Source organism: Giraffa tippelskirchi, chromosome 13 (genome assembly GCF_054371585.1).
Source record: "Giraffa tippelskirchi isolate mGirTip1 chromosome 13, T2T-mGirTip1v1.2.pri, whole genome shotgun sequence".
Taxonomy (NCBI): domain Eukaryota; kingdom Metazoa; phylum Chordata; class Mammalia; order Artiodactyla; family Giraffidae; genus Giraffa; species Giraffa tippelskirchi.
The window spans coordinates 115,464,085-115,487,920 of NC_137287.1; the positions used below are offsets into that span (position 1 = coordinate 115,464,085).

At 47.9% G+C, this 23,836-nt stretch overlaps 1 non-coding gene across 1 annotated transcript; it reads left to right on the plus strand.

Annotated features, from left to right (window-relative positions):
* Positions 1 to 263: 263 nt before the first annotated feature.
* On the plus strand, positions 264 to 336 carry TRNAW-CCA (transfer RNA tryptophan (anticodon CCA)). Its single transcript has one exon. It is a non-coding gene; the product is annotated as a tRNA-Trp (tRNA).
* Positions 337 to 23,836: the final 23,500 nt, after the last annotated feature.

Sequence of the window (23,836 nt, forward strand, 5' to 3'; positions counted from 1 at the left end):
TGGTCTCAGAGGAGAGGGGATTGCTGGTAACTTCAAAGAGCAGAGTGAATTCCCTCTCCTGATGTGCTGGTAAAAGTCACTGAGTCAATAAGAATCCCTCAGTAACTCTGAGAGAGGTAGAATTAATCATATAAAATATCTGTTACCACTTACTGACAAGCCACTATGTGCCAAGCAAGCCCTGCATATACATCTCCATCTCCAAACATCACAATAATCTCAATAGGTTCTTCTTCTGTTTTAAAGTCTTACAAGCTGGGACTTCCTTGATGGTCCAGTGGCTAAGACACCATGCTTCCAAAGCAGGGGTCCCAGGTTCAATTCCTGGTCTGGGACTGAAGTCCCACATGTCACATGGTTAGGCCAAACAAGGAATTTTTATTTTTTAAAATAATTTCATTGATTTATTTTTGGCCATGCTAGGTCTTCTTGCTGCACGGGCTTTTCTCTACTTGCAGAGAGTGCAGGCTACTACCTAATTGCAGGGCTCGGGCTTCTCATTACAGCAGCTTCTCTTATTGCAGAGCACAGGCTCTGGGGTGCACTCAGTAGTTGGTGCTCAGTAGTTGGGGCACATGGACTCAGTAGTTGAGACTCCTGGACTTAGTTGCTCCACAGTATGTGGGATCTTCCTGGATGAGGGATCAGACCATGTCTCCTGCATTGGCAGGTGGATTCTTTACCACTGGACCACCAAGGAAGCCCCCCAAAATAATTTTTTAAATTTTTTGAAATAAATTCATACAAATGGAAGCTCAGAGGTTTCATCTCTTCCCCCAAGTTCACGTAGTGGATATGGGCAGGGGCTAGAATTCAGATGCAACACTTTGCGATCCCCTAGACTGTAGCAGAGGACTAGGTTCCTCTGTCCATGGGATCCAGGCAAGAATACTGGAGTGAGTAACCATTCCCTTCTCCAGGGAATCTTCCTGACTCAGGGATCAAACCTGAGTCTCCTGCATTGCAGGCAGATTCTTTACCATCTGAGCCACCAGGGAAGCCCCTCTGTCTCCCATGATTTTCCTTAAAAGAGGTTTATAAGCTGTGCCTTCAAAAGTCCCCAGAGACTCACCAGAGGAGACTCAAAATTCTTCAAATAAGGAAGCTCTGCTTTTCATCAGGGTTTTTTGGGCACTGAGACCAACTGGAATCAAATTTTGGCAAAGACTTTTGTTCACATTTTTGCCATGACAGCCTTAACTGTGAGTGGTAGGAGGATAAGGTCAGAGAAAAGGCCATTGGACTTAAAAATGAGAAACTTGGTGATGACCATGGTAAAGGCATCAGCTCTCACTGGTAGGAAGCAGAGAAGAAAGCTTGAGAACAGTGTAGGGCTATAGTGGGCATCCACTCTTCCTTCCTGATTGCACCCTTAAGTGAGATCCTTTTGGAATCTTGTGTTGGTACCCATAGCACCTATTGATTTGGTTTAGCTCAGACTGAAGGGAGTGCTAAAACATCACAGCTTGGAAAGGATGGTAAGCAAAGAAGAACTAACGTCTTCCCCAGTCACCTCTCAATAACCTCCATTTTTAGGTCTTTCATCATTCTTTGATCAAGATCAAGATTAAGTTCCAGGGAGTGCATCTGGTTGGTTACTCTTGGTCTGAGGGTAGGGCAGGCACTTCTATTGACAGGCACCTGAATTCCACCTGTCCTGGCTGGAGCAAAATCAGGCTACTGTCATCAGAAAAGGGACAGATCGATGCTAGATGACAAAACAAGTTAGCCCATATACTCAGAGAAGTTTCCATGAAGAGAAGGTAGTTTGAATGGGTTCAACAGATCAGCAGGAGAAAAGTCCATTGTGTGGTTAAAGGCACCCTGTTTGCTCCTGGGAATTTCTCAGATCTTCCACGTTCACTAATTTCTAGTCACCTCAGATGGACATGTCTACAGCTGACTCATGGCACCTCCAATTATAACATTTCTTTCTTTCCTTTCTATTTTCTTGCTTCCTTTTCTTGATAAATGTGACTTTACATTCATGAAGTAAAGACTCAGAATCTCTGATGCATCATCTATGTTGATATCAGATAGGTTTGCCCGGGAGTTGTTTGTGTTTTGTGTATTAGTAACATTGAAGTAACTGGGGACACGTGACCAACAGCTTTTGGCCAGTGTCTTCTTTCTAACTTTCAGCTGTTTTTCCTCCGGCCAGTCACTTTCCCTTAGCCGAAATTCAGTTTCCTCACCTGTAAAAAAAGGAATAATGAAACTTAACTCATAAGATTGTAAAATAAGAACAAGCTACCTCTTCCTGAACACTTACTGTGAGCCCACCCCACAGGTCACAATTTTAAATACCCTCCAGGTCAAGTGAGTGATGTGGATGAAAGCATTTGGAGCGGGGAGGTACAGGGGAACCATAAGCAATGGTGGGGACTATGGAAACGGGAGAGAACGGTCCCCTCCTGAGAAGAGACCGCTCTTCTTAGCTTAGTTCATGGTTTTCAAAGTGTGGTCCCTTGAGCAGCACCCTCAGCGCCTCAGGAACCTTGTTGATGCAGCTACTCAGGTCCCACTCTGTGCTCCTGAATCAACATTCTGGGGATGAAGATCTCAAATCTGTGTTTGATAACGGCTAAGAGATTCTAATGCTCACTCAAGTGTGAGACCTACCGCCAGGGCAGGACTATGTTGTTTATTTTGTGCAACAACGCTAGAAATTTCCTTTTTAGGAAATCCTCCACCTTTAAATGCTGGCAAATGATTCAAAATTATAAAATTTACTGGGTGGGCTAACAGGATTCTAACCAGATTTGCAACTTCCAGTTTATCCTTTTCCTTTTAATCTTAAAACTCCAGTACTCATGCCACCACTTCATGGAGACAGACTACATGCCTCCAAAATGAGGCCCTGTTATGTCTCATAGCCAGAAAGTGGTCACTCATGACTTAGATAAGAATGTCCCTTTCAGAGGGCTCAGCATCACAAAAATTTAAATCGCTTCTGCTTGCCCCGAGTACATTCCATCCATTCCAGGATGTAGCCTTAGATAGCATGGTATCCATGCTTCTCATTTTTCCGAGTGAAAAACTAAGGAATAGGAGCAGAGATATGATCTGAGTCCCACAGTGTTCAGATAACATGTCTTTATCCAGAATACACACTGTGTGATGTTGCTGCCTTGTAATTTCTCTGAAGATGCCTACAGGGGCCGGGAAGTCTTGTAATCAGAGACCTCTGAGGTCTAATGAGCAGGGAGGGGGCAGGTGGAGGAAGTACAGGCCCAACAGGGGGCTTCTGGATCTGGGGACCTCTAACCTGGACCAGAGTGGGGAGGACCAGGAGAGAAGGACATTGGGAGAGAAAGATGGACAGACGGGAGGGGGCAGGGGAGAAAAGAGGAGTGTGTGGTGTTAGGAGTCTCTGCTGCTCCCTGGTCTCAGGTGGACAGACTGAGGCAGGAAGAGGGGCAGGGCAGAGGGCTCTTGAACTAGAATCCTAGTTGCTCAATTTGCTGGTTGTGGGGTCTGAGCAAGTCACTTTACCTCTTTGAGCCCGTACTTTCTCCTTGACTCAATGGGATGAGAACCCAGATGCTGCAGGATGGACACGAGGCTAAATGAAATGGTACATGTGAAATGTCTCAGGAGAGAGCAGACCCTCCACTCACAGTGGCTTGTTGGTGAGCCATGGGCTCCCGATGCCCTTCTGTCCTGGGGCAGCTCAGTATTGAGAGCTCCTGCCCTTCTCCAGGGAAAGGGTGTCTGTGCAGGAAGGCAGCCCCCCGTGTCCTCTCAGCTCATCACCCAGCTCTGTGCCTGCTTGACGTTTGGCTGGACTTGCTCCTGGGGCTTCTGGGCACTGAGCCCAGCTCCCTTCTCCTTGAGCCTGGAGTGGAGCACAGTGTGTGTGTGAGTGTGTGGTTGGGAAATGCTTGTCTTCGTATGGATGAGTTGGCACAGGAGTCTTGTGCTACATGATTGTAACTGGAAGTGAATATACAGGTGTGAGTGAAGGGATTGTGGGTGTGTAACCCCCTCACGTGTGCACCGTAGTTTACAGCTAACAATGCAGCAGGGTGCATGTGCACAGACTCCAAAGCCAAATTCCCGGGTTAAATCCTCTGTCTCCACTCTATGACTTTAGAAAAATTCCTTTATTTGTTTCTACCTCAGTTTCCTTCTCTGTAATACAAGGAAATATCAATAGTTCCTTACCCACCCTTCTAGGGTTTTTGAGGATTCAATGAGTTGAGATATGTGCTTAAGATAATGCACAACACACAAAAATAGCTGTGTTTTATCTGCTATATTACTCATGATTACAGTTTCTTGCCTGGAGAATCCCATGGACAGGGGAGCCTGACAGGCTACAGTCCATGGGGTGGCAAGAGTCAGACATGACTTAGCGACTAAACCACCACCATTACTACTACTACAAAGGACTTTGACTTCTCAGGGAGAGGGAATATACGCCTGCTGCCTCCACTGCTTCCACAGCAACCCCATGATGGGGGCAGCATGGGTCTCATGTGACAGCTGAACACACGGGGCTCTGGGGGTTTATATCCTCAGGCATGAAGTTAGGAAAAGGCAGACGTGGTACCCAGTCTGAGGTCATGTGACCCCAAAACCACTGGAGGGAGAGCAGGAGGAAGAGGGTGGTTGCAGGTGGTCTTCCAAGGTCCCCTGATGTCCGCTCAGGCAGACAGCCCTCCTGTTCGTGAAACCAGGCGAGGGACGGCAGGTGGTCAGCCCATGGAGATTTGTTCAGTTCCCTGCTTCCCCTCTGCTCCCTCCCCTTACTCCTTTTTTGAAGCAGAAAATAAGTTTACAGCCCAGGAGGACATCACCTTCCCCAGCTAAGTTCCTGCCTGGACCAGTGCTTAGTAAAGGGCAAGTGTTCATCCAGTGGAGAAGCTGTGATAATGGTTGCAGGCCATCTTTGTCCATTTTTCCACCAGCATATGTTAATCTGAAAAAATTTCCCTCCCTGCCACCTTGGGCAAATATTTAGATGTCAAACAAGGACAACTCCTCTGTTATTAAAATGAATCAAAACATGTGGGACCACTGAGCAGAGCCACTGCAGAGAAAATCACACACTCAGGCCTTGTATGAACCGGCTCGGGGACAAAGGTTGATACAACATAAACAAAGTCTCCAGACCTCCCCCTTGTCCCTGCTGTTAAGTTTTTTTCATCCATATTTGATCTGTATTTGATCCATATCCTGGTTCATGTCTCTGGTCCCTTAAAAGTCTTGGAATGTACTGTCTTTCATAGGTCATGAGACCACGCAACAAAGATGAGCCAAGAAACCTTCAGCAGCATGCCATCCTCTGGAAAATCACCCACACTGGATTCCAGATTTGAACTTCCCACCCACCCATGACAGCACCTCTACGGAGAGGGGAGGGCTCTGAGATTGAGATCGATTACCTGCGGCCACTGATTCAATCAGTATGCCTATTTATTGAAAGCTCGATAAAAATCCATGAATATTGGTGTTCTAGACCTTTTGGGCTGGTGACAAATGGGGTTGCTGTCAGGGTGCTCTGTTTCCCTAGGTTATGAAGGCTCCACGAACCTCCACGTCCCCTTTACCCTACTGATCTCCCCACTTTTCACGGTCTCTGAGTTTCCTCCTTCATATTAACCTGAGAACAACAGGTGAGGCATTTCCTGAGCTCAGTCACTGGTTCGATTGAGTTACTGAAGATTGAAGTGTGATTATGGAGCCTGAGCTTTGGTGGCTCAGGTGAGGCTCAAGGACAGGATTATAATTAAAGTAGAACACTGTACCCCAGATTTTCGCCAGTTATCACTATTTCAGAGATCCTGGCAGAAACAGGTGGTTTATCAAACGAGCCGTGACATGACGGTATCATGTCCTAATACAACCACCACATGCTATGTGTCCTGGGGCAAGCCATCTGCAGCTTCCTCACCTGAACAGGGGAAACATGTTATGTGGTTCTCTGAATAGATTTTTCAGCCACAAATATAAGGATTTTATTCACATTTCATGGCCAATTTTGTCCATTTTAGGTCAAGGTGTGTTAATCTAAAAAAGCTTTCTCTTCCTACCTTCCTTGGGCCAAAAAAAAAGTTTAGGTGTCATATAATGATTATTCCTCAATTATTAAATATGAATCAGAAAGAACTGGGACCCCTGAGCAGAACACCTGCAAGTAAGCAAGAATCCCAGCACTTGTGGGAGTCAGTTCTTAGGAAAGAGGCTGATGCATATTAGTAAAGTGTCCGAGCTGTTTCCCTTGTCCCCCTTGACTATTATTTCATTATTTTCTCAGGATATGGAATGTTAGAAGGAGATTGAAAATTATGTAGTCCTGCCCCATCATCAAGTAGACCTTTCACTAACCAGAATTCGCTTATATCCATTCTACCTAATGACTGTGCGTTTGGCAAGAAAATCAGAGGGAAGATTCATTCCCTTGCCTTATTTTTATTAGAAAAATTAATTAATTTTAATGCCTAGAAAGCATTGTTCTTAGGGTGGGGAAACAATTATAGACCAAATATGGCAAAATAACTTGCCTTCTTGGAGGAAGACAAACATTAGCAAACAGAGGGCAGGGGGAATCCTATGATAGATTATGAGTTTTTTTTAAAGTAGAGGGTAATGGGGGGATGTATGGATGTGAGAGTTGGACGGTGAAGAAAGCTGAGTGCCGAAGAATTGATGCTTTTGAACTGTGGTGTTGGTGAAGACTCTTGAGAGTCCCTTGGACTGCAAGAAGATCCAACCAGTCCATCCTAAAGGAGATCAGTCCTGAGTTTTCATTGGAAGGACTGATGTTGAAACTGAAACTCCAATACTTTGGCCACCTCATGCGAAGAGTTGACTCATTGGAAAAGACCCTAATGCTGGGAAGGATTGGGGGCAGGAGGAGAAGGGGACGACAGAGGATGAGATGGTTGGATGGCATCACCAACTCGATGGACGTGGGTTTGGGTAAACTCCGGGAGTTGGTGATGGACAGGGAGGCCTGGCGTGCTGCGATTCATGGGATCGCAAAGAGTCGGACATGACTGAGCGACTGAATTGAACTGAACTGAATGGGGGGAAAGGATGCTGTGCCCTTTCCATGGAGGCTCAGGAAAACCCTCTGTGGTGAATAGGCTTTTAGCAGAGGCTGCTGAAAGAATAGTGCCTGGTGTGTTTGCACAGCAGCCTGGACCAGGGTGGCTGGAGCTGAGAGGGTGATGGGGCAGGGAGTGGACGGGTATAAGGCAGAAAAGTCATAGGAGCAGATCATGAGGACTCTTGTAGGTATTTAATAATCAGAACTTGACTCTGAGAGAGCTGGGAAGTCACTGAGGGATTGATCATGGGAGCAATGGGATAGGACTCAAGCTGTAGCCGGATTCTGCGGCTGCAGTGTGGGGAGCGGCCTCTACGGGGCGAAGGGCAGAGACAAGGGCCTGGTGACAAGTTGCTGCAGGGGTCCAGGGGAGCCTTGTTCCGTGGATCCCAGGTCTCTTGAATAACATGAATGTGTTGCTCTGTTGGGGCTCCCATGGTGGCTTCATTACCGAGTCATGATGCATTAAATCATTGGCCATTGGCAGTTGTTCAACCAACAGCTCCACTTTCCTCCCTGAGGTTGAGGGGGAGGGAAGGTGGATAGACGGCCATGGGGGAGGGGAGGGATGAAAGTTCCAACCCTCCTGTCAGACAGTGGTTTCCCCTGGCAACCAGAGCCCATTCCGGGGTTACTAAGGTCCTTCCAAAACCCCCTACTTTACACACCAGAAGGAGAAAGGAAGGAACATGATGTTCAATTGTCCACTTTTCTGGAGAGTCCCCTTCCCTGGGGTCATGTCCAGGGAGAGGTCTTCTTCTGTTAAAGAAAGGCCACCACCGTTTGGGTGAATACTGGCCATGTGCCAGATTCTGTGTTAGCATTTTGCCTGCATGGTTTTATTTAATCATCCTGAGAATCCTGAGAGGGAGGAAATAGACGCATGGCAACGTCATTTAGCTGGAGGACTAGTTTCCTGGGGCTGTGGTGGAAGCCGAGGTGGAGATGCTGGTTGTCACCTGAAGTGGTCAATACCAGCCTCCCAGAAGAGGCGATGTCTGAACTGAGTTTGGAAGCATGAGTTGCATTCCATCAGTAGAAAGAAGGAGGTGAACAGGAGCTTTGGGGCAAGACAAAGGGGTGGAGAGGAGAACAGAGATCCTACCTCCATCCATTTCCCAGGTTGGAGTCTGTATTTGTTTCCAAGTAGCCTTTGAGCATCATGAGGAGACCTCAACTTGTTTCTCAAAGTCTACCCAACCCTGAATACAATGAACCTGGAAGTCCCCCCTGGACAGAGTAAGGGAGAGGAGATACTTAGCAGGGTACGGGCAACCACCTTATCTACCCGAGAGCCCTGAACCTAAAGCTTGACATTCCTGCCTCCTCCTGCTAGTCCCCGCTCCTGAGGGGAGTAAGATAGCCGCCTTTAGCATCTCTAAGAAAGAGACTCCTCGGGCCTGAGAGACATAGGTGAGTGGGTGTTTGGACAGAGGAGAAATTTCATGTTGGAAAATAAATTGGAGAACGTTACTGAATACTACTTCCCTGGTGGCTCAGTGGTAAAGAATTCACCTGCCAATGTAGGAAATGCAGGTTCGTTCCCGGGGTCAGGAAGATCCCCTGGAGAAGGAAATGGCAACCCACTCCAGTATTTTTGCCTGGGAAATCTAATGGACAGAGGAGCCTGGCTGGCTATAGTCCATGGGGTCTCAAAGAGTCGGACAAGACTAAGGGACTGAACAGCAACAACAAACTGAATAATGGCTAAAATTTCACAGAAGACAGTCAGTCAGTCTCAGTTTTTATTCCTGCCCCCTTGGGAGCCTCATTTTCCGTTGGGCATCAGGTGCCAGCTCGAGCATTCACCAGGAAAACACTCACACCGTTTAACCCTGACAGTCCCCTCCCCTAGGCCTTGGCTTCCCACGGTTTGCTCAGTCGGCTCCCAGGAAACCCCCCAACCAACTCGACACCTTTGTCCTAGGAGATCCACTGGGAGATGGCAATCAAGAAGTACACCCTTCCCCTACAAAGTGTCTTTCAACTCCATATGCAAAATTTTGCTAAGTCCCCTCCACCAGCTTTCAGAATCTCAGGACTCAACTTGAGGGACCCCATCTTTTTCACTTCCCACAACTTATACTGAGAGGGGGCTGATACGGTGGTAGCCACCTCATGAGGCGCTCGCTCACTGGGTTAAAGGAGACAGGATAGTGTAAGAAGAGGAGGGTGGTCAGAAGGGTCAGAGCACCCAAGTCACTCTCCCAACTTCCCTCCCCAAGTTGGGCAAGAGCTGTGGCAACAGGATGTGTGGAAATGTGAATAACCAACAGAGGATGGCTGAGAGGCAGGACAGGATGTACATGGTGGTCAGGAGTCCAAGATTAGTGTAGGCATGTCCCAGGATGCACCATATTCAATTTCATATTAGACCTTCCCAGCTGCAAGGCCTTGCGATAAATGCCTTGTTCAGAATCTAGGGAGGCCCCAGGGGAGGTGCCAGTTCTCCCAAGTAGAGCCACTTTGACAGTGTTTTACGGTCCTGCCTCTGGGAAGATGTGGGATGAAGGGACCTTTGGAGGACAGAGCCTAACTACCTTATTACACATGAGGGAATTGAGGCAGAGGGAACTCAAAAATGATTGCAGTTAAATACACGAGGACACAGATGGTGCTCCTTCTGTTACTCACTACCTCATGGTCCTGGACACATTTCTCAGCGCCTCTGAGTTTTACTTTCTTTCATTATAAAATAAGGATAATGCTTATACCTGCTGATATTTACAGCCACAGACCTCTAGAAATACTCCCATTGCTAGTTGAGTGAGTTGGGTTTATGACTTACTACAAGTAAGAACCAAGTCACCACCCTTACGAACCGCACGATGTCTCATTAAGAGGATGTTAAAAGGGCTTGTAGGACTTCCCTGGTGGTGCAGTGGATAAGAATTCGCCTGCAGGAGGCACGGGTTCAATCCCTGGCCAGGAAGATTCCACGTGCTGCAGAGCTACGAAATCCATGTGCCACAACTACTGAGCCTGCCCGCTAGAGCCTGGGAACTACAGCTGCTGAAGCCTGCACATCGAGAGCCTGCGCTCCGCAACGAGAGACGTCACCGCAAGGGGGAGCCCACGCACCGCATCCCCGCAACTGGAAAAGCCCTGCGCAAAGCAACAAAGACCCAACGCAGCCAAAAATCAATCAATCAATTAAAAAGAATTTTAAAAGGACTTCTAGAATGTGGGCTTGTGTTAGGTGATTTGGGGATGGGGTCAGCAAGTTGGCTGCGCTCTGGATGGATGGTGATCCAACAGAACAGTGGGCTGTTCTCTGATTGGATATCTCAACGTTAACTCTGAAAAGGAAAGACTAGCTAGAGGTTAGAACTGTATTTGGTAAAGACGTAGCAGTCACTCAAGATAGAGGTATGCGTGGTCATTTTGGTGGCTTGTGTAATTTAGCTCATTTTGTCTGTATTCAAACATGGTTACAGAGTGTTCTACTTTTGTTTGGGTCCCTCATAGACCCAGAACGGCTTTGTCTGCTGTTCAACGTCTTTTGAAATATTTATGTTCAACAAGGGAACAAAAGGCCAACTGTGGTGCCAGGTCAGCTCCTAAAAGTCAGAGGTTGCTTTCTCTTTCTTCATCAATCTCTTAGCATTATGGTGAAAATTTAAAGGATGTGATATTCGTAAAAAGCTTTGCACAAGTGTTAGCAGAGTACCCCTCAATGAATGACAGCTCTGATAACAGTAATAATAATACTATTAGTGATAAGTCATTTAATTATTATTGATAATTATTCACTCACAACTGTTTAATGGGAAAGAACTTGGTGCTAATGTGAAGAGATTGGCTCTAGCAGCTCTGGATGATGCTGTGTGATCTTGGGAAAGTCCTTTCACCTCTCTGAGCCAAAGATTCTTTCTTTGCAAAATAAGAAAGAAAATTTCTTCTGCCTTAAGAAACTCACAGGTTTGTTTAATTTTGAGGACTACATTGATCACGGTGCTGAAGTGCTTAGCTGAAGTGCTTACCATAGACCAAAGCACTTGCCTAAAAGCACATGGAATTTTAGTTTCCTTGGCTTTTGACTGCTTTTTAAATGTGCGTCTACTGCATTAAAGCAAGGAACATAACACTTCGTTTGTAGTGTCACTTTTCATAAGCCCCCTCCAGAAGGTCCTCAGTGCCCAAGGAATATCGCAGTCTACTTCCTAAAAAGGTCCCTTTCTTCCTCAGAGGTAACCGAAAGTCTTCTTACTACAGAGGTAGATCTCACCCATGTCCAGTCCCTTGCCCACCCCACTATGCCCTTTTTTTGACCCTCTGGTCTCTCAAAGGAGAAGGAAATGGCTATCCACTCCAGTATTCTTGCCTGGAGAATGTCATGGACAGAGGAACCTGGCAGGCTACAGTCCATGGGGTTGCAAAGAATCGGGTCTCTCAAAACTGTAGGCGGAAAGTATGAGTTTCTGCTAATTCTCTTTGCGATCAAGCAACCGATCCCTGGTGGCTCAGACGGTAAAGAATCCACCTGCATTCAGGACGCCTGGGTTTGATCCTTGGGTCTGGAAGATTCCCTGGAGAAGGAAATGGGAACCCACTGCAGTATTCTTGCCTGGAGAATTCCATGGACAGTGAAGCCTGGTGGACTACAGTCCATGAGGTCGCCGAGTCTGACACGACTGAGCAACTAACACACACACACACACACACGGCAATCTGTTCCTCAGCCATTAGGAACCATTCTTTAAGGAAGACATTGCCTGCCCCTGGAGAATCCCATGGATAGAGGAGCCTGAAGAGGAGGCTACGGTTTGTGGGGTCGCAAAGAGTCGGAGACGACTGAGCGGCTAACACTGCTACACGACTTGCCCGCCCCCTGGTGGCCACATGAGGAAATGCGGTCTTCACTGGACGCTTCACACACCACCTCTACTGTGTGATGTGGGAAGACTGAACTCGAAAGTCTTGTTTTTTCAAAAGGGGCTCGGCGTCGGTGCGGGGGTTGCAGGGCGATTAATTCCCTGGCAGTCCAATGGTTAGGACTCCGCGCTTCCACTTCAAGGGCCACAGGTTAGATCCCTGGTCGGAGAAGTAGGATTCCCACAAGCCCTGAGGCATGGCCAAAAAATTTAACAACAAAAAAGATTGTGTGTTTCCCTGTGTCTGTGTGTATCTTACTTAATATGAACAATTAATATCAGATCTTTACTAAGCATGTGTAATATATGGGACAAACCCAATTTCTGCTCTCATGAGTTCACTTTACTAGAAATCCTATGAGATATTTAGCAAGTGATTAATGAGAACCGTCCGTTAGAAGGAAGCACAGGCTGAGATGGGAGAGTTAGCTTGAGACTGGCCAAGTGTGGAGGTGGTAGGAGTTGGGTGGGAAGAATCCTCCTGAGGACTTGGAACAGGGGAATATCAGGATTCAATTTAATTTCTAAAAGGTCACTGGCCAACAGGAGAGAATGGAACTCACCAAGAATGGAGGAGGTCAGTTGGAGATGGAGATCAGAGATTACTCACCTAATGGAAGATGGTGTAAGAGGAGTGGTCATGTGGACCAGGGAGGGAGCGGAATCACAGTTATAGGGAGAATATGGCTCTGCTCTTGCTTCCCACGTGACCCTGGAGGTGGGTCCACTTACAAGGGAGGATAGTACCTGGTGCCCTGTAATGATGGAGATGAATAATAACCACTGCAAAAGTCTGCTTTAGATGGATGCTCCTCCCTTACACAACTCTACAAAGCAGCCACACTAATTCTTGGAGTACATGCTGGCTGTGTGTGCATTCTGCCCCTGCCCGTCCTGCGTTGTTCTGATTCAGCCTCAGTTTTCTCCTCTATTAAGTGGGCATGATGAAATCTACCCTGCCCACCTCTCATGACTGTACAGAGGATGAGATTAGATAAACCCTGGGAAGGGACGTTGAAAGGAGAAAAGAGAGAAGTTCTTTCTTACCTTCATTTTTCTTTTTCTTTTTTCTTTCTTTCAAGTACTTTAGATCATGGATTTTACTGTTTTCTATCTGTTTAGCTCTGTTTTGGTATATTCTCTTTATTTACTCATTATCAAGTTTCATCAGAATCATTCCCCAGTTTCCAAGAATTTCATGTTTGATTCTTACTTGTTAATAGTTTACTCTTAGAGTGCTAAATATTTATTTCTGATCTCCATCCTAAGAGCACACAGGTAGCCTGACACCGACAGATTTCTCACATGTATATTTAATGGCTATTTTTAGGAGAGAATTTGTTGCCACCCACAACATTGAGTTTCTTTCTCAGAAAGCAAGAAAGAGAAAAGGCTGTTGGGCGGATAGCTGGGAGTGTCTGTTACAGCTTCTCTCCCTGAGGCAGGGAAACCATGTAACACCTGACTTTTCCAGACAAATACCAAGTACTTTCAAGCACCATGAACTGTCAGTGGTGCGGGCACAAGGTATTTGTGGTCTAGGACCTGAGCTGTCAGAGCACAAAGGTAGACAGTGTCCTTGGAGCCGCTGGGATGAAGCAGGGCCGGGTAGACAGAGCTCAGAGCATTGACAGCAGCTGTTGATGGTGAGTTGGCACTTTTTTTTTTTTTTTTTGCTGCTCCCTGAGGCTTGCAGGAACGTAGCTCCCCAAGCAGAGATTGAACCCACTCCTCTAGTGGAAGCGAGGAGTCCTAACCTCTGGACCACCAGGGAAGGCTTGAGTTGGCCCTGTCTTGATGCTTTGCCAAAAGATTTTGTCTCCTAATCCATGTTGACTTTATGAGTTTATGAGGCTAGAAGTATTATATCATATTATTAATGAAGAAACTGAAGATTAGAAGGATTACATAGTGTTGCCAAGGTCTTCCAGCTAGGAAACGGTGGGATTTGAACTCAAGACTCTCTGACTTCAAAGATTGCCCTCTAAAACAGATTTGAAAGCAATGCCATCAGAGACTCTGTAGATTCACAAGGTGGGACTCAAGTTACAGCACATATGGATGCTCCTTTTCATAGTTTTTTGGACTAAGATGATGTAGAAAAAAAAATTTTTTTCTATGACAAATTTGTTTGCATTTATGCCATGGAGGATCTTAACTGTGAGCTAGAGGAGGCTGAGGGCTGAGAAAAGACCATTGGATCTGTAAATGAGGAACTTGGTGATAACCCTGGTAAAGGCATAGAACCTCCCCTGTAGTGAGCAAGAGAAACTGAGTCTGGCTGTTGAAGCAGAGAAGGAATTGTTGAGAATGGGGTGGGGACATAGTGGGCACCCATTCTCTCTTCCTGACATACCCTTAAGTGAACTCCTGTTGGAGCCTTTTGGTTGCGAGCAATACTGCTAACTGATCTAGTTTATCTTTTGGAACTGATGGGAATGCTAAAAAGGACCCAGCTTGGAAAGGATGGCAAACAAGGCAGCACCTCCAAATGAGCTCCATGCATCTGCAGGTCTTGTCATTCATTGGTCAAGGTGAAAATTCTTGGTCTGGGGGTAGAGCAGGAACTCTGATTGACCGGTCCCTCAACCCCACCTGTCTGGGGTAGACAAAGAGTCATTCCTCAAATCAAAGTCAGATTATTGTTATCAGTAGAAGGACAAATGGATGCAGAATAGTCAATACACTCAGAGAGACAGAGGTTTCTCAGGGAGAGGGGAGTTTGAATGGGTCCGAATTCCAAGTGAACAAAGCCCTATTGTATGGTAAAAGACACCTTGATGTTCCTGAGACGTTTTCAGATCTTCCGTGTTCCCTTGATTACAGTCACCGTAGAGTGAGCTTGTCTGCAGCTGACTCATGTCACCTCCCACTAAACAAAACTTTTTTATTTCCTTTCCTCCTTTTCTTCATGATAAATATGACTTAATACTTAAGAAGTCACCTTCAAAATTTTTGAGGTGTCATCTGAGAAGACTCTAGAACAGCAAGGAGATCAAACTAATCAATCCTAAAGGAAATCAATCCTGAATATTCATTGGAAAGTCTGATGCTGAAGCTGAAGCTCCAGACTTTGGCCACCTGATGCGAACAACCAACTCATTGGAAAAGACTCCGATGCTGGGAAAGATTGAAAACAAAAGGAGAAGATGACAGCAGAGGATGAGATGGTTGGATAGCATCACCGACTCAATGGCCATGAATCTGAGCACACTCCGGGAGATAGTGAAGGACAGAGAAGCCTGGCATGCTGTAGTCCATGGGGTCTTAAAGAGTTGGACATGACTTTGTGACTGAACAACAACAGCTATGCTAACCTCAGATTTGTGTGTGTGTGTGTTTGTGGGTGCATAACTTTGAAATAACTGGGAGCATGTGACTTGCTTTGTCAAGGCCTTATTCTGATTTTTCTGCTGTGTTTCCTTGAGCAAGTCACTTTGCCTAGCTGAACTTCCTCAGTATATTCATCTGCAAAATGGGAAAAATAATACCTGGGGTGTGTGTGTGTGTGTGTGTGTGTGTGTGTGTGTGTGTGTGTGTTCATGTGCGCACTCAATCAATCATGTCCAATTCTTTGCAGCCCCATAAACTGTAGCCCTCCAGATTCCTCTGTCCATGGACTTTTCCAGGCAAGAATACTGGAATGGGTTGCTGTTTCCTTCTCCAGGGGATCTTCTCGACCCAGGGATCAAACCCCTCTCTTATGTCTCCCGCATTGGCAGGCAGGTTCTTCACCACTAGCACCACCTGGGGAGCCCAACACCTAAGGCATAATGTTAAATAATGACAAGTTATCTTTTCACTGAACACTTACTCTAAGCCCACCCCACAGGTCACCATTTTAAATGCCCTCCAAGTCAGGTGAGTAATGGGAGTGGAAGTATTTGGAGTTGGGGTGGAGGCAGGAGGACAGAAAGGAACGGCGGGGATTATGAAAACTGGAGAGAACACTCCCCTTCCAAGAAGAGAGCAGCCCCCCTTAGCTTAGTTCATGACTTTCAAAGTGTGGTCCCTTGAACAGCACCATCAGCATCCCTGGAAACCCTTAGACGTGGATTCTCAGGTCTCTCCACTGTCCTACTGAATCAAAACTCTGGGGGTGGGATTCTTAAAAATCTATATTTTAATATGCCCTCTAAGTGATTTGATGTTGGCCGAGGTTTGAAACCCACTTCTCTAATGAACTTTGCCATAGGAGTTTGCATGACTGTACTGCCGAATTGTTTACTTTTTCCAACAGATGCTAGAAATTCACTTTTATGTGAAATTTCCCAATCTTAAATATTGGCAACTATTTCAAAATTTTTAAATGTACTATGTGGCTAGTAGTACATTTTAGGCTGATTTCCAACCTTTTGTTTATGCTTTTCCATTTAATCCTTAAAATAAGGCTACAAAAGTTATCATGGTATCACTTTTAAGGAATAAAATGTGGGTTCAAAAAGTCAGGTGCCCCTCCATATCACACAGACAGGAAGTAGCCAATTCCTGATTTGGATCTGAGTGTGTTTGGTTTTAAAGCTTCTGTCATTTTATGCAGAAGCAAAAATATATGACTATATCTAGCACAGGGGCTTCCCAGATGGCTCAGTGGTAAAGAATCTGCTTGCCAATGCTGGAGATGCAGGAGATGTGGGTTCCATCCCTGGATCAAAAAGATCCCTTGAAGGAGAGCATGGCAACCCACTCCAGTATTCTTGCCTGAGAAATTCTATGGACAGAGGAGCCTGGTGGGCTACAGTCCATGGGGTCGCAAAGTCGGGCACGACTGAGCGACCGAGCAGGTACATCTAGTACAGAGCCTAAGGGCACAAAAAGCTAACTGGATTTTCCTACCTTTGACCATCGATCTAATAAACTTTCTTCTCCAACCTTCTGCCCCACCCTATCCTCTTAACTAATCTACATTCCTATCAGAGAGTCAGTCCCAGGAGAGCCCAAGAGGGCTGGAGAGGGGTGAGGCAGTTTCCTGGCATAGGCAAGCACTGCCCAAGGCTGAATGTCCAGCAGGCAGCTGGATTCACAGGCTAAAACCAGCTGCCCGTCAACGTGTCCTCTGCGAGTCCTAGACTGAGTTCCAGGGGCCGCCCTGGGCTGAGCCCCCACCTGGCTCCGGCCTCATGGCTGTTCACCATTCTCTGTGCTCAGAGTAAACAACCCTGGCCCCTCCCAACGAGGACCTGTCTGCAGTCCCCAGGCTGGACATGGGAAGTGGGGGAGGTATTCGCAGCCTCTTTTCCCCGGGTCCAACTGTGGGGAGAGTGGCTGGACATACGTCTGTCATCAAGTCCTGCTCATCTGTCATCCCCACAGCCACTGCTCTCCACCCTCCAGCAGCAAAGACCTCCTGGGGCTTACTGACCTCAGATTTGGATCAGGAGGGATGTTTGAGGGTACTTCTTGGTGGGTAACTGCTTTGGCGTTTACCAGCCTGCATGTCAAACCTCAATGTCTACTCATCTGTCTCCTTACTAACAGGAGACATCATTTCTCGAGTGCTCACAGCCACTGAGCTATGACCAACCGGAGCTGAGGTACTTGTGTCAATCAGTGTGTACCAAGCCCTGAAGGATACAGCTCTTCCATGCAGGAAACGCCATTCGTGTTCTCATGGACTTCTTATATTACCATCATCTTCCATAGATGACAAAATGGCAGCACAGAAAAGGGAAGTAATTCATTCAAGCTTGCGCAGCTGGGAGGTGGAGGAGGTAGGGGCCAGGGCTCCTTTAATTACTTTCTCTATAGCAACTGTGTGCCCCAGATGTGTCATGAAGAACGTACATTTATGATGGAAGAAAAAAGCAGGGGCTTGGAGGGATGGAGACCTGGGATCAAATCTTTTATCTGCAACTTCACATGGGACTTAGGGAGGTGGAAGGGGCCCCTCTGCACAGTCCATCTGTCACGCACTATTGGTGATGATAATATCCTTCTCTTCACAGGGGTCTGGGACCAGCCCTGGCTCCATGAGGCACTGAGCACAGACAGAGTGAGCCTGAGTGTCTGTGTGGAAAAGAGAGGGAGGGAGAAACACACATTCCGAATGGCTCCAGATGTTAACAGTTGTTCACCTTCTTTGGCCTCAGTGTCTTGTGTCCAGTGGGTTCATATATAAATACGTTTTCCTGTAGCTTCTTCTGTGTGCTGTGTATCACTACACAACACACCCACCATGAATCCCTAAAGGGAGATCCGAACTCTGATCTGCTGACCCCGAGTCCAGCCACTTCGTCTGCAGTCTCTCCCAGTGGGTCCTGCCCTCCTCTCTCCTACCACAGTGGGCATCACAGGGAGACCCCTGGGTCTTGGAATGGGAACCCAGGAGTCCTGGGTCTAGCCCTTGGCCTCCTGCTGCCCTGCCCCCAGGCCCAGAGGGAGGTGGGGAGGAAGGAGGGGTCAAGGGTCTCAGTGCATCAGGTTGAGCTGCCCCAAGCCTAGAAGCCGCTTAGGTTCCTGGTTCCCTCTGGGGCCAGAGTGCCACCTGATCCCGGGGATTGTGAAATGACAGGAGGTGGCAGCAGCAGGCCCGGGTGCCTGTTGAGTCCTCTGCCTAAGCCGGCTCAGCCCCGCCCACACCCCAGCCTCCAGTTTAGTTGTGACCCCAGGGACTACAGCACGCCAGGCTTCCCTGTCCATCACCAGCTCCCAGAGCTTACTCAAACTCATGTCCATTGAGTTGGTGATGCTATCCAACCATCTCATCCTCTGTTGTCCCCTTCTCCTCCCACCTTCAATCTTTCCCAGCATCAGGGTCCTTTCAAATGAGCCAGGTCTTTGCATCAGGTGGCCGAAGTATTGGAGTCCAGCCTCTAGGCACACATTAACCCTTCCCATCCAGAGGAGCCTCATTCCTGCTGGAGTGCTGTGCCTGCCTGCTGTTGCCACCCTCCCCCTCCTCTGGTCCCAGCTGAGTGGGGCGGAGAGAGAACTGTTGCCCAGAAGGGGCGGAACCAGAGTGCCAGGCTGAAGATGCCTAGCCTGTCTGGGGACAGAGAAGTGGAGATTCCTGGGGTGGAAATGGGGAGACCCGTGAAGACAAAAGCGTGGAGATTCCTGGTGCTTAAAAGTAGTGCCCCTCAAGTTTAGGGTGTAGGATCTAATGTGCTGGGGAGACCACAGAAGACTGATATTTGGGGGGAGGCTCTGTGCAGAGGATGGAGACAGCGGCAGGATGGGAACTCTGGGCAACATGGGAAGATCAACTATGCAGGGGTGGGGAGGGGATTCCTAAGCACTGGGAGCTCTGAAGCCAAGGGTTTGGTCATTCCAGCCCTCCCAGATGTTGAGGACCCTAGAGATGAGACTCTCTGAAGGCTGTAGAGGACACCAGTGTGTTAGTCACTCCGTCGTGTCCAACTCTTTGCAACCCCAAGGACTGTAGCCCACCAGGCTCCTCTGTCCATGGGATTATCGGGGCAAGAATACTGGAGTGGGTTGCCATCCCCTTCTCCAGGGCATCTCCCCTATCCAGGGATCGAACCTAAGTCTTCTGCATTGCAGCCAGATTCTTTACTGTCTGAGCCACCAGGGAAGCCCAGAGTCAGAGACTAAGATATCTTTGGAATTGAGATTTATGGCCCTAGTGATCTCGGAGAGGCAGCAGTGAGCAGTGGTGTGAATCCAGATCTTAATTTCCTGCCCAGGAACTGAACCTGGGTAGTCTAGATGAAAACCAGGAATCCTAGCCACCAGCAAGGGCTAGAGGCTAGAAACTATTTTTCCCTGGATCTTTTTCCCCAATGAAAAATGCATTTATCATGGAGGCAAAAACTGTAAATGCAGGTACAAAATTTATTATAGAGACAAAGCACAATAACAAGTGGGAGAGCACCCAAAGAAACAGCTTGTTTAGTTAAGATAGAAGCGAGGCAGAGATACACACCCAGAGAGAAAGGGTGTGGGCGTCCCCCGTCGTGAGGAGGAGTGCAGTTAAGAGACGGTTAGGTCATTTATATAGGTCGGTTCTTCCGGGTCTTTGTTTACCTTTAGCCAGTCATCTGGGGTTTTTTTCCCACAACTGACCTACCCTGGGACCCTCCCCTAGGTGCAGACGCACCCCTCAGCCAAGATGGATCATGAAGTGAAGGCTTCTGGGAGGGGCAAGACTCATTATGACCTGGTGCTATCCCCTGACTTTTGACCCCCAAGGAGTCTTTCTGCACGTGTATGGAGTCTCCCTTGTCCCAAAAGAGCGGGGGTGGTGGTGGGGGTGGTGGTGAAGATCCCTTAATCCCTTATTCAAACATGGTTTTGCCTGTCTTTGTCCTTGCCGTGACCATTACCTTAAGGTGTTTACAAGAAGCAAAGACTGGTGGTTTATCCTGTTTCTGTTGTCACTTCCAATACAGAGGGCAAAGAGAAGGCTGACTGTAAATGCCTTACCTGGAGCCCATCTATCTCCTGTCTCAGGAAATGCTAACAGTTGTAAGTATCTGGCCTGAAGCCCACTTCTTCATGCCCCATGAAATATAAACAGGAGGCCAGATGTAAATGTCTAACCAGGACCCCATCTTTTCCCTCCCTCGCTAGGACAGCAGGCGGACATCCTCTGACTCTAGGACTCTGGTCTCCCACTGCCGTCCACCTCCCAGGCACAGGAGCAGAGAAATCAGATGTATGCCCACACGAGGGGGGACCTGAACTGCACGCAGAATACTCTCTGATGGGAATGTGTCCACCACCTCAAGTGCAGCCCAGATTGTGTGGTGTACCAGGTGCCCTGGGGTTGGGGAAACCACCTGGGAGCAGGTTGAGGCAGGGGCTGGAGCTCCTGGTTGAGGAATAGGGGCACTCCTGACCCAGGAACCCCTGGCCAGGTCAGGTCAGATGGAACCCGATCGGCTCTTCCTCCCACAGCCCAGGAGACAGAGGCATCTCTGAAATGCAGCAGGGGAGAGAGGTTCAGTGCTCTAGAGCAAGACATGCTTCCAGGAAACACCCTGGGGACGTTGTTCCCAGAGGTCAGGGGACCTCCCTGGCCAGTAGGAGCTGTGGCCAGTCTCAGAGAGTGAGCTGGATCCCCAAGGCTGGGGAGATCGTCCTTATCAGTGCCTTCTCTGGCGCCTCCCCCAGCCCTGGGGGTAAGACTTGGGGGCACCTGGCCTGGCAAGACTCCCAGATTCCTCTGTCCAGATGGAGATAGATTTTACAGATTGAAGAGAGTGCCCAGCCTAAATTAAAGATGTGGAGTGAGCATCTGAGAGAGACAGATGTCCAAGGTCACACCGCCATTCCTGGCTGCATAGGAGTCCAAGCAAGGAGGTTCAGCTTTTGTCTGAGTGGTATGAAGAAGTCAGGACCGCTCCCCAAGCACCTCTCCCGCTTCTGCACCTTGAAAACACTCTCTTCTTCTGCTCTCAGTAGTGAGTGAGAGAAAGCATGTGAAGCTCGGGTGTCATAAAAAGCACCTGCTCCACAGAGAAGCAGACAGAAAACAGGCGTGTGGACACGGCAGGTGGGGAGGAGAGGAAGGTGTGATGAGTTGGGAGTCGCGTGGACACATGTACACTGCTGCTGCCGCCGCTGCTAAGTCGCTTCAGTCTGTCCAACTCTGTGCGACCCCATAGACGGCAGCCCACCAGGCTCCCCCGTGTGTAAATACATAGCTAGCAGGAATCTGCTGTCTAGCACAGAGAGCTCAGCTCAGTGCTCTGTGATGACCTAGAGGGGTGGGATCGGGGGAGGGAGGTTCCGGAGGGAGGGGGTATATGCATACAAATGACTGAATCACTTTGCTGTACAGCAGAAACTAACACAACATTATAAAGCAATTATATCCCAATTAAAAAAAAACAAACAAGTGCCGGCTCAAGAGCTCAGGACTATGCAGCAGGTCATGGGGGCTCCCATTATAGCAGGAGGGAGCCTTAAACAGCGTGGAATTCAAGCTCCTCACTATTCAGAGGGAAAAACTTAGGACTAGAAACTGGCATATGACTTGGGGTCCCAAGGTGTTATGATCACTGGTCTATCCAAATCCAGCCCCTGTGATTTTCTTTCTTTGTGATTTCTCTGAAAACGTCCACGGGGGCCAAGAAGGTGTGTAATCAGAGACCTCAGTCACTCATGAGCAGGGAGCCGGGAGGTAGAGGGAGGACCAGCCCATTAGGGGGCTTCTGGTCAGGGTGTGGGGGAGAGGGGGGCTCTAACCTGGGCCAGAGTGAGGAGGACCAGGAGAGGAGGACATTGGGAGAGAAAGATGGACAGAAGGGAGAGGAGGGGGGAGAAAAGAGGAGTCTGTGCTGTTAGGAGGAGTCTCTGCTGCTCCTGGTCTCAGATGGACAGACTGAGGCAGGAGGAGGGGCAGGGCCAGAGGGCTCCTGAACTGAAATCCTAGTTGTCTAATTTGCTGGTTGTGGGGTCTGAGCAAGTCACTTTACCTCTTTGAGCCCATACTTTTTCCTTGACACAATGGAAGGAGAACCCAGATGTTGCAGGATGGACATGAGGCTAAATGAAATCATGCATGTGGAATGTCTCAGGAGAGAGCAGACCCTCCTCTCACAGCGGCTTGTTTGGTGAGTCACCCGTTCCCAATGCCCTTCTGTCCTGGGGCAGCTCGGTACTGAGAGCTCCTGTTCTTCTCCAGGGAAAGGGTGTCTGTGCAGGAAGGCAGCCCCCCGTGTCCTCTCAGCTCATCACCCAGCTCTGAGCCTGCTTGACGTTTGGCTGGACTTGCTCCTGGGGCTTCTGGGCACTGAGCCCAGCTCCCTTCTCCTTGAGCCTGGAGTGGAGGACAGGGTGTGTCTCTGTGTTGTGTGTGTGTGAGTGAGTGGAAAACGCTTGTCTGTGCACGGATGAGTTAGAGGGAGGCTAGTGTTACATGATTGTAACTGGAAGTGAATATGTAGGAGTGACTGAAGGGACTGTGGGTGTGTCACCCCTCACCCCTCGCCTATTGTTAACAGCCAGCAATGCAGCACAGTGCATATGCACAGACGCTGAAGCCAGATTCCTGGGTTCAAATCCTATCTCTACCTTGTATGACCTTTGACAAATTATTTACCCTTTTAATTCCTCGGTTTCCTTATCTGTTACATGAGGAAATAATAACAGCTCTTCGCCACCAATTTGGGACTATTGTGAGGATTCAATGAGTTAATATACATCAAGTAGGTAAGATAATGCCTGGTACATAGAAGGAGATAAGTGCTAACTGCTGTCTTTCTGTCATTCAGTTCAGTTCAGTCGCTCAGTCGTGTCCGACTCTTTGTGACCCCATGGATGGCAGCATGTCAGGCCTCCCTGTCCATTACTAACTCCCGGAGCTCACTCAAACTCATGCCTGTTGAGTCAGTGATGCCATCCAACCGTCTCATCCTCTGTCGTCCCCTTCTCCTCCTGCCCTCAATCTTTCCCAGCATCACGGTCTTTTCAAATGAGTCAGTTCTTCGCATCAGGTGGCCAAAGTATTGGAGTTTCAGCTTCAGCATCAGTTCTTCCAATGAATATTCAGGACTTATTTCCTTCAGGATGGACTGGTTGGATCTCCTTGCTCTCCAAGGGACTCTCAAGAGTCTTCTCCAACACCACAGTTCAAAAGCATCAGTTCTTCGGCGCTCAGCTTTCTTTATGGTCCAACTCTCAGATCCATACATGACTACTGGCAAAACCATAGCTTTGACTAGATGGACCTTTGTTGGCAAAGTAATGCCTCTGATTTTTAATATGCTGTCTAGGTTGGTCATAACTTCTCTTCCAAGGAGTAAGCGTCTTTTAACTTCAAAGCTGCAGTCACCATCTGCAGTGATTTTGGAGCCCAAAAATAAAGTCTGTCACTGTTTCCACTGTTTCCCCATCTACTTGCCATGAAGTGATGGGACCAGAAGCCATGATCTTCATGATTCTGTTGTTACTTATTATTATTATTACAAAGGACTTTGACTTCTCAGGGAGAAGGAAT